The following is an 11,306-nucleotide window of genomic DNA, read 5'->3' on the forward strand; positions in this document are numbered from 1 at the left end:
AGCACCCCAATAGTATTTAAGTGATCACAGGAAGTGACCTTAAATAAATATTTTAACACTTAGCCAAATCATGGCTCTAGGAACAAGAATAAGATAATAAAAAATCATCAATCACTGGTCTTCTAGCACTACTGCTTTCATTTTCCCCTCCTAAGAGATCCTGAGTATACAAGTCTGTGAAAGGTAGAAAAGAGACCAAGGGATGGAATGGACCAAACTTTAAATTCCCATTGAAGTAACTGTGTATTTCTCCCCTGGGAAAGAAGAGTAAGAAGGATGCCAGATATAGATTCTCATATATATTTTTAAAATTCTGTTTCAGAATCTTCTTATTTATCTGCATGTATTCAGCTTGAACCTTTCCAAGTGTAATTTACTTCCTAGAAATGAGTTAAGCAGTTTGGAAACTTGTGAACTTCACTGAATAACCCACAGGGTTATCATTCTCTTTCCTAACTAGTTTACTGGTGTTTCAAATGCACCTATATGTCTAAAAACATCTATGATTTAAGGAGAATATCTATCATGGAGAAAAAGCAAAATAAAGTGGATAGAGGACAATCTTAGAGTAAGAAAGATGAGTTCAACATTTGCTTCTAACATAGGCTAGCTAAATGACCATCAGCAACTACTGAATGCCAGTGAAAATTCTCTAAATGTATAAGCAATAGGTGTTTTTTCTTCTTTTTTACAATAGATATGAAATGGGAATAATTTTAATTTTTGTGTATCAAATATCATGCCACTAAGCAAGCCATAGAACAGTTTCATCTTGTAAGCAGCTGTCTAAGACTGTAAAATACAGAAAAGGTGTTGACCTGTACTGATAGAGGGAATTTTTTTCAAGAATTCCCTATACTATGAAATCACAGATCTAGTCTTTATTGCTATTATTATTTTAGAGTGATTCAAGTTTGGAAGGTTTATTGTCTGCTATATATACGTGAAAAAGACATGAATTAGGAACAAGAGATTATTATATGTTTCAAAAAAGATTATTGTTTTGTTTTATTTTTATTTTTATTTGCATGGAAGATCAATGGGTTTTGAAGTATAGGTGGAAAAATACATGAGCATGAAAAAAAAGCAATCTTTGCAGCTTTGTTTATAGGTTTTTAAAGGGATATAAATAGACAGTAATTGAAAGCAGTTAAAATGATTTTCTAATTTTAAGCCAACTAGTTGTCTGAGACAATAGACTGTGATTTATACTGAGACACAACATAGAATGCTTTCAGATTTTTCTTAACTAATTGATTGTTTTATGTTCCAAAAGAACTTTGGAACTGAAGATTCTCATTCTAGAGAGGAAAAGGCTCCCAAAACTATTCTAAAAAATGACAAATTTCTGTGCTAATAATGAAAAAAACAAAACTTATGATTTTCCTTAGTCTCATACTGAGTATGTGGAGGGTTGGTTGAAGAGCTGAAGCTAAAGATTCTACAGTCTAAGCTCAAAGAGATTTGGTAAAATGACTTCTTCTTTAGATAAGAGAGGTACTACCTAAACTAAAGATTCTTAGAGAATCCAGACCCTGAGGCAGAAAAAGTTTCGACAACCATGTGCCCAAGAGCCTGTCAAAGACTCTCCACTATGTGAGACTGACTGGCAGAAATGTGATATCATCAGTAGAAGTCATTAGCAGACCTCCCACTGAAAGCTAGTTATATAAGCTGTCCCTCTGTGCATGTTTCCTGTACACATAATCACTCCATACATTTGCTCTGGATACACAAATTTTCTACATATACATCCAGCGATTTGTTTTTGAAGTATGTTCATTTTTCCATTAGTGTTATATTTGTGGTAAAATTCAATTTAGATGTATGAAGAAAAAACTCTATTTCTACTTTTTTTTTTAGTTTAGCTAAATAATTAAGTGTCTCTGTCTTCAACATATGTAGTCTGCTTAATAGGTAAAATTAAAATCATTAGTAGGTGCTTATGAACTATGATCATGGATGCATAGATTATTTTTTAACTTGAGATAGCTTTCTGAGGAGATGTAATTAAAGTAGAGGATATTCTGAGGTATGATATTTTGATATGAAGAAAAAGTTTTAAATTATCATCATATACCATTATCCAATCACATTGGAAATAATCATTTTGCTCTTTACCATTTTATCAACTCAGAAATTTATGTTGTTATTGTTTCAGAACCATATATTTCATAATTTCATGGACCATCACCATATCTCAACAAAATTAAAAAAAAAACTGAGCTATTATACTGTGTTTTGTTCATAATAAGCTCTTCATGAATGTTTTATTAAATTAATGATGAATAATAATGTAAAATACACTTTAAATCATTAATAATTATAGATATGAATTAAAGCAACTTTGGTGTTCTACTTCATATCTGTCAGATTGGCAAAGATGACAAAAGAGGAAAATATTGGAAACAGAGTGCTAAGGAAAAACAGCTTCACTAATATACTATTATTGGAGGTTTGATTTGGACTATCTATAAAGCATTTGGAAATTATGCTCAGAAAGTTACAAAAATATGAATATATTTTCTTTGACCTAGGCATACTACTACTAATTCTATACTCCAAAGACAATAGAGAAAGGAGGGTAGAGACTAGACATACAAAAATGTTTAGAGTCATGATAGAGAAATATTGGATATTAGCTAAGTGCTACATTGGGTAATACTTAAATTATCATTTGTGAATAATATTTTACCATAAGAAATAAAAAAAAAATGGGTTACTTCAGAGGAAATTAGGAAAATCTTTGAGAATTAATGCAGACTAAAATGAACAAAACTAGAAGAGTACTTTATGCAATGTTCATAACATATTAGAAAAAAATAACTTTGAAAGGTTTTATAATTTTGGCCAATTTAACATTGAACTTGAGGTCTAAAAGAGTAAAGATAAAGATAGAGAGATGATAGGCTTAAATAAAGAAGCATATGTTTTTGGAATTGACCAAAATGGTATTTGTTTTGTCAAATTATATAGACATTTATTGAGAGATTTGTCTTTGTATCCTCGGGAATGGTAAGAGGAACAGATTAATTTAAAAAAAAATACTTGCGAAGGTCTGTAGTAATCTACTGTTTGATAAACTACCAAACTTCAGCTTCTAGAATAAGAACTAACCATTTGACAAAAATTGTTGGGAAAACTGGAAAATAATATCAGGAACTTGGCATAGACCTACATCTCATACTCCATACTCAAATAAGGTCAAAATGGGTACATGACTGGGGCATGAAGTATGATACCATAAACAAATTAGGAGAGCAAGGGATAATTTACTTATTAGGTTTTTGGAAAAATGAGGAATTTATGACCAAGAAGAACTAGAGAACATTATGAAAGGCAAAATGGACAACTTTGATTACATTAAGTTAAAAAAGTTTTTGCACAAACCAAACCAACAGAAACAAGATTAAAAGGACAGTACAAAGCTGGGGAAAATCTTCACAACTAGTGTTTCTGATAAAGGTCTCATTTCTAAAATATATAAAGAATTGTATGGAGGTGGAGTCAAGATGGCAGAGAGGAGACATGTCTTTATTTGAGCTCTCCCTGATGTCCTTCAGATCAACACTCAATCAAGCCTTTAAACTGGTTTTAGAATGACACAACCCACAAATATTTGGAGTGCAACAAATTTACAGCAGAAGATATTTTGGAAGAACTTCAGAAAAGATCTGTTTCAATTGGGCATGTTGCAATCAGGGTGGTGTGGGTCCTGTGAACCAAGGAATATAATGGGAACAATCTACAGCAGTGTTGGCTACTCTGTCCTGGTTGCTACTACATGAGCAGATTAGCTTATCCAACACAAATTAAAAAAACAAATAGTGATACCCTGAATCCTGGAACAACATGGGACCTGGCCACACCCACCTAGGAATGAAAGTTAGTTAGTACTGACCCAGCATAGCAATTTTTACCTGTAGAAGAAGCTTGACAATCTCTCATTTGTCCTAAAAGCAAATTGCAACCTTTAAAAAAAATGTAAAAAAGCAAAAAGAACTCTGACTACAGATAGTTTTATGGAGAAAGAGAAGAATAGATTTCAAACCCTGAGCAGATTGAATCCAGATGAAGCCCCAAAGTGTGATATGAATTGGTCCTCATCTCACTCTGGTTGGAAGAATTCAAAAAAGATCCTAAAAAAAGAGTTAAAAGAAAAATAGGGAAAGGAAATGAGAACTTTGCAAGAAGGTTTGGAAAGAAACAGAAATTATCTGAAGAAAATCTTTAAAAATAGATTTAGTGAAATGGAAAAAGCAAATAACTCCTTACAAAATAGACTTTGCAAAATGGAGAAAGCATATAACTCCTTACAAATAGAATTTGATAAAATGGAAAAAGAAAACAACTCCTTGAAAAACAGAATTTGTGAAATGGAAAAAAAATCCATTGAACAAAACAACTCATTTAATAATTCAATTGGCCAAATATAAATGGAGTTAAAAAAAGATAACTAAAAATAATTCACTGAAAATTAGAACTGAACAAATGAAAATGAATGACTCAATTAAGAATCAGTGAAATAAAACCAAAATAAAAAAGAAAAAAATAGAAGAAAATGTAAAATGCATTATTGGAAAATAAAACTGACCTGGAAAATAGATCTAGGAGAGACAATCTAAGGATTATTGGACTTCCTGAAAGACATGAGGGAAAAAAGAACCTAGACATTATCTTACAGGAAATCATAAAGGAAAACTGCCCTGATGTCTTAGACCCAGAAGGTAAAATAACCATTGAAATAATTCACTGATTACCTTTTAAAAGAGATCCCAAAATGAAAACTTCAAGGAATAGTATAACTAAAGTTCAGAATTATTGCATCAAGGAAAAAAAAATATTGCAAGAAGCCAGAAGGAAACCATTAAAATATTGAGGAGCAACAATTAGGAATATACAGGACCTCACAGCTTCTACCTTAAAGGATTGAAGGGTCTGGAACCTGATATTCTGAAAGTAAAAGAAACTTGGATTGCAGCCAAGAATCAACTATCCAACTAAACTGAGCATTATCTTTCAGAGAAGAAGATAGGCATTCAGTAATACAGGTGAATTTCATTTATTTCTGAGAAAAGACTAGAGATGGACAAAAAAATTGATCTCCAAACACAGAACTCAAGAGAAGCATAATAAGGAAAGAACTGTTGAGAATTATATCTCTGTTATGGGTATACTTAGAAAGGGCAGGTGTAATTTGATTTTATTGTGTTAATATAAAAAAGAAACTAGAAGTAGAAAGGGGATTGTACTGAAAAAGAGGAAAATGAAGTAAAATGAGGGAAATTACATCTCATAAAGAGGCAAAGAAGATCTATTATAATTGAGGGAAAGAAAGGAGGGGGATGAACATTGTGTGAATCTTACTCTCATTAGATTTGGCTCAAAGAGAGAATATTACATATATTTGGCTTCATTGAGAAACTTATTTCACCCTATAAGGAAGTTGTAGGGGGAAGGGGAAAAGAAAAGGAGAGGCTAATAGAAGAGATAACAGAAGTAATGGGGAAAGATATAAGAAAGGGGAAGGGGCTGTACAAAAGGGCAGGGGTATTTGAGGGAGGTGGTGGTCAAGAATTTCAAGGGAATTAATGAAAAATGCAAATGAAGGTAGCCTAGCTATACCAGACCTAAAATTATATTATAAAGTAGTGATCACCAAAATCATTTTGTACTGGCTAAGAAATAGAATAGTCGATCCATGGAACACCAATACATTGTTGGCGGATTTGTGAACTGATTCATTTAGTCTGGGGAGCAGTTTGGAACTATGACCAAAGGGCTGTCAAACTGTGCACACCCTTTGATCCAGCAGCGTTTCTACTGGGCTTGTCCTAAAGGACACAAGGACAAAGGAGGGAAAGGGATCTGAATGTGCAAAAATGTTTGTGCCAGCCCTTTTATAGAGGGGTGAAAATGGAAACTGAAAGGATGCCTATTAACTGGAGAATGACTGAACAAATTTAGTCTATAATGTTATAGAATATTATTCTATAAGAAATTATCATCAGGATGATTTCAGAAAGGCCTGGAGAGAGTAACATGAACTGATGCTAAGTGAAATGAGCAGAAGCTGGAAATCATATACGGCAGCAGTAAGATTATATGGTGATCAATTTTGATGGACATGGCTCTTGTCAACAGTGAGGTGACCAGTTATAATGGTCTTGTGATGAACAAGCCATCTGCACTCAGAGAGAGAACAGTGGGAACTGAATGTGGACTACAACATAGTATTTTCACTCTTTTTGTTGTTTGCTTGCATTTTGTTTTCTTTCTCTTTCCTCCCCCTTTTTGATCTGCTTTTTCTTGTGCAGATGATATTTGTGGAGATAAGTATGTTTAACATATATTGGATCACTTGCCAACTTGGGGAGAGGGTGAGTGGGAGGAGAAAATTAGAAAAAAAAAGTTTTGTAGGAGTGAATGTCAAAAAATATCCATGTATATATTGAAAAAATGCAGCTTTAAGATAAAATAAAATTTGAAAATAAAAAGCTTTAATTAAAACAAAAGAATTGTGTCAAAGTTATAAGAATACAAGTCTTCTCCAATTGATTAATACTCAAAACTTATGAACAGAAAATTTTCAGATGACGAAATTAAAGCTATTTATAATCATGTGAAAGCAAATCACTGTTGCTTAGAGAAAAGCAAATTAAAACAACTCAGAGGTACCACCTTACATCTCTCAGATTGGCTAAGATGTCAGGAAAAGATAATGATAAATGTTAGATGGGATGTGGGAAAATTGGTACACTAATGCTTTATTTGTGGTGGTGTGAAATGATCCAAATATTTTGGAGCACAATCTGGAAATATGCACAAAGGGCTATCAAACTGTGCATACTCTTTGATCCAGCAATGCCACTACTAGGTCTATATCCCAAGGAAATCCCCAAAAAGGGGAAAGAGTCCACATGTGCAAAAATGTTTGCAACAGCTCTTTTTGTGGAAAATTAGTAGATGCCCATCAATTGAAGAATGGCTAAGTTGTAATATATGAAAATAATGGAATATTATTTTTCTATAAAAATGATGAACAAGCTGATTTTAGAAAGATTTACATAAACTGATGCTGAGTGAAACAAGCAGAACAAGGAATATATTGTATACAATAACAGCAAAAATGTGTGACGATCAAGTATGAAAGAGACTTGGTTCAGTGATCCAAGGCAATCCCAATAGATTTTGGACAGCAAATGCCATCTCCATCGAGAAAAAGAATTATGGAGGTTAAATGTAAATCAGCACATGCTGTGTTCACTACTTTTTTTTTTCTTTCCCATGTTTTTTTTCTTTTTGCTCTGATTTTTCTTTCCCAACATGATTCATAAAGTGATGTGTATTAAAAAGAATTATATGTATAAAAAACTTTCTACTTGAAATAAAAATAATAAACCAATTTTAAATCACTTGAATAACAAGGCTAAACAGGTTGTTGCTTATTTTTAATGAAAATATACACACACACAAATAGAAAAAAAACCTGATGTCATATATACACATAAGTATATCTACTTGTATACAAGAAAAACAAAGAATCTGATCATTTCATGAGGATGAAGATAACAAATGTGTGACCCAGGAATTGCAAAGGCATTCATGAGATATTAAAAGACCTTGGGAAGACTTCCTAAGCCTTTAGGTAGGTGTTCTGTGGAGGATTTATGGAAGGACATAGATCAGAATAAGACATGAAGAGAAAATTGGGTGGATTGTAATTTACCCCAGAGAGAGAATTGCCATCAAAGGATATGGAGACGCAATGGAAGCCTTGAAGTAAGTACTTTTTATCATGTAATCTGTTTCTTTGTGAGGCTTTATTTTTATTATCCATTTTGGTGGAAGTAGCCTTTTCTTCAGGATCACAATTTAATATAAACTAACCTTCCATTCCTAAAACTTGTCTCTGTAGAGAAAAAAATATAGAGTTGGATAAGTAAACCTACATGTCGCTTAACCTGCCCTGTAGCCATCATAATTAAGAATCACCAGAGTAAGCTTATTTATTTATTAAAAATTGACAGATTATGTTTGAAATCTAACTGAAATTTGATCACATCATCATTCATTTTATAAAACTTCTTATTTGTTCATAAATATTTTAAAGTGAAAATGCATTTCTTTATAACTTCTAAAAGAAACACAGGAACAAATGAAAAACCTAAAATAGCTCATTAACTTGTATCAGTCAGTCTTTCACTCTCCAAAGATCAATGTGTGATGACCACGTTATCACTATGGATACCTTAGAATCAGCCAGAGTCAGGATAAGCCAAAGTCCTTAGTCTTTATTCTTGGTCTTTAGAGGTAGGATTGAATTATATAGAAGCAGAATCTCCGCGACCTCTTTCTTCCTCCTCTACTGCCAAAGTGACTCCGGCTAGTCTTACTCCACCCCCTAGTCCCTTCTACAATCCTCTGTATATACCAATCATTGAGTCAGCACAGGATAGTGGGAAGGGCCATTTTCCAAGCATATAACCATAGAGTATTGTCCAATTGGTAGTTAGCCTCAAGTTCTCCATTGTCTTGACCTCAGTGCAGCGACTCAAGAGTTTCAAGCCCATTACATCAATGCACATTTTATTAACATTTCTGTGTTTCACAGTGATTAAAAAAATAAATAAATACAATAAAACATGTCATTCTGATCCTATTTTTTCCTTTAATCAGAGTTATAGAGATGATTTTTAGATTATAAAAAATTCTATTATAATAGTACTTGGTAGCCTTTCATAAATAATTATAACTTGAAATCATTAAAATAACAATCAATAGCAGATTATTTTTGCTCAGGTTTTCTGATTTTAGAATATGCAAATTATTCAGAAACCTGTTCAGTTCTACACTTTAACCAATAGGTGGCAATAAGCATTCCTTCCTACATTTGCTTTATTATAATAATAGACTATTCTTAAATGTAAGCAATGTCTCATAATATTTCAGCTCACTACAAAACCAAAGAATTCATATAATCAATCTGCTAATCAGAAAGACTTACTTTTGGCCATTTTAAAATGACAATGGCCTATGTTATATAATTCATACCTTGCTTCTCTCTTCTCTGACTCATAACCAAAATCAACTACATGTTTCAAACATGAATTGAATAGGATTTTTTTTTTATTATTGACAACATGTGTTCCAGTTACACTCCACAGATATGCATGCCTATATTCCTCTGTGACCTTTGTTGGAACTGGTCAGTTTGCCAACTATATTTGAAATAGGTACAAATGTATGTACACATAAAGTGTATACCTAAAAACACCAAACATATATTTGGAAAAATATAGATTGATAGGGATAGAGAGATGAAGAAATATATGAGAAAGAGAGAGAGAAGAAATAGAGACAGAAAGAAGGGAGAGAGAGAGAATGAAACCTGCATTAGGTTTGCTAAGCCATTAGCATGATTTGGTTTATCAAATTTATTCCTTAGAGAAATTTTGATAGTACCTAGATACCTGAATTGGGAAAGTAGAATGGCAATAAGGACACTTAAGGTGAAAAAGAATGAAGATAGGGGAGTCAGTTTTTGTCTACATCAGAATTTTGCTTATTTAAAAATTCCTTAACAATTGGTCTATTGGTTTAATTATTTTTTTGCATGCTAGTAGCTTGCCATTCTATAAATGCAAATGAAAATGTCCCATAGCTGCCTCATGGAGTCCATTTCCAAATCCATTTTATATAAAATTTAAAAATGCACTAAAAGTGGCACCATGACTACACATGCTTTTTTACTTATGGAATTCAATTCAGTGAACATTTAATTTTTAAAAGTTTTTTTAAATTTATTTTTTATTAGAGACTACAAAGGTATTAACAAACATCAACATTCTCACATAAAAAGAAAACAAGAAAAGGATATTGGAATTGTGTATGAGTCTGAAACTCTAGTGCATTAAAGTTGTTTAAATATATGTTGGTATAATCTATATAAATCATATATATGTATAATTTAATACAGTAGCACCAACTTTGCTTTTTTCCCCAGTTCTATAATTTATCAATTACTATTTTTAAAAATTTTTGGATATCATCCATATCATTTTTCTTCTTAATTTTTAAAATTTCTTTTTAATTTCTTTTTTAATTTATAAAAACATGACAATTTAAAATTTTGAGTTCCAAATTGGATGCCTCTCTCTCTTCTTCCCCCTGCCTCAGACAGGAAGCAATCAGATGTAAATTATACATAGGCAAGTATGCAAAACATTTCCATATTAGTCATTTTATACAAGAAGATTCAAATAAAAGAAAAAAAAGTTAAAAATAGCATACCTCAGTCTGTATTCAATCTATATCAGTTCTTTCTCTGGAGGCAGATAGTATGCTTCATCTTTAGTCCTTTGCGATTGTCTTGGATTATTGTATTACTGAGAATAGCTAAGTCATTCACAATTCTTCATCAAATAATATTGCTATCACCACGTACAAGGCTCTCTTGATTGGAGTATTTTCAATTTGGGGGGGGAGAGGGAGGAGACCAGTGTATTCTTTCTTTTCTTCATTTTGCCCTTCAGTCCTAAAAGAGATTGGGAGGTTATTTTTTTGTTGTTGTTTCTTTGTAATTTCTTGATGTAATAAATATAATAATACCAGGTATTCAGATAGCACCTACTATGAGCCAGACACTATGCTAAGTGACTTATAACATACTAGATCATTTGACTATCACAACTCTGGGAAGTGTTATTAATTTTTTACATAATATTATATAATTAATCTGATTATATCATATATTAATTATAATTATTTTATAGATAAGACAACTGAGGCAAACAGAGGTCAGATAATTTATCCAGAATTATACAGCTAGCAAATGTCTGAGGTAAGAATAGAACTCATATCTTACCTCCAGACCCAGAGCCTTTCTTTCCACTGAATGCTCTAGCTATGTGATAAATAGATTTTTTAAAATTGGGTTATAGTTTTTATAGAGTCTTCTTATCCCTTATTCATTCCTACTTATTCTGTAATTCAGAGATTGATCTCCTTACTGTCCCTCACACACAATATACTTTTTCCAAACTGGGCATTTTTCCTGATTGAACCCCATCCCTGGTGTGACTTTTCCTCATTTTTGCCTTCTGTCTTCCTTCAAGTCTTAGCTAAAACTCCTTCTATAAGAATCCTTTCCCAACTCCTTTTTTTTTTAGTGTCTTTTTTTTTCCCTGAGATGACCTCTAGCTTATTCTGTCTGTATCTACTTTATGAATAGTTTTGAATAGGCAGTGACTTCTGCATTTAATATGGCACTTGGCACATAGGTACATAATAAATGATTGATTGAT

The 11,306-nt window shown here is 32.3% G+C and overlaps 1 long non-coding RNA gene across 1 annotated transcript in view; it reads right to left on the reverse strand.

Annotated features, from left to right (window-relative positions):
• The window catches only part of LOC127556069 (uncharacterized), a 37,588-nt gene that overhangs the window by 25,052 nt on the left and 1,230 nt on the right, over positions 1–11,306 (reverse strand). Inside the window, exon 2 of the long non-coding RNA XR_007952351.1 lies at positions 10,294–10,537. This is a non-coding gene — a long non-coding RNA (uncharacterized LOC127556069). The remainder of the gene's footprint in view (positions 1–10,293; positions 10,538–11,306) is intronic.

This window comes from Antechinus flavipes, chromosome 1 (genome assembly GCF_016432865.1).
Source record: "Antechinus flavipes isolate AdamAnt ecotype Samford, QLD, Australia chromosome 1, AdamAnt_v2, whole genome shotgun sequence".
Taxonomy (NCBI): domain Eukaryota; kingdom Metazoa; phylum Chordata; class Mammalia; order Dasyuromorphia; family Dasyuridae; genus Antechinus; species Antechinus flavipes.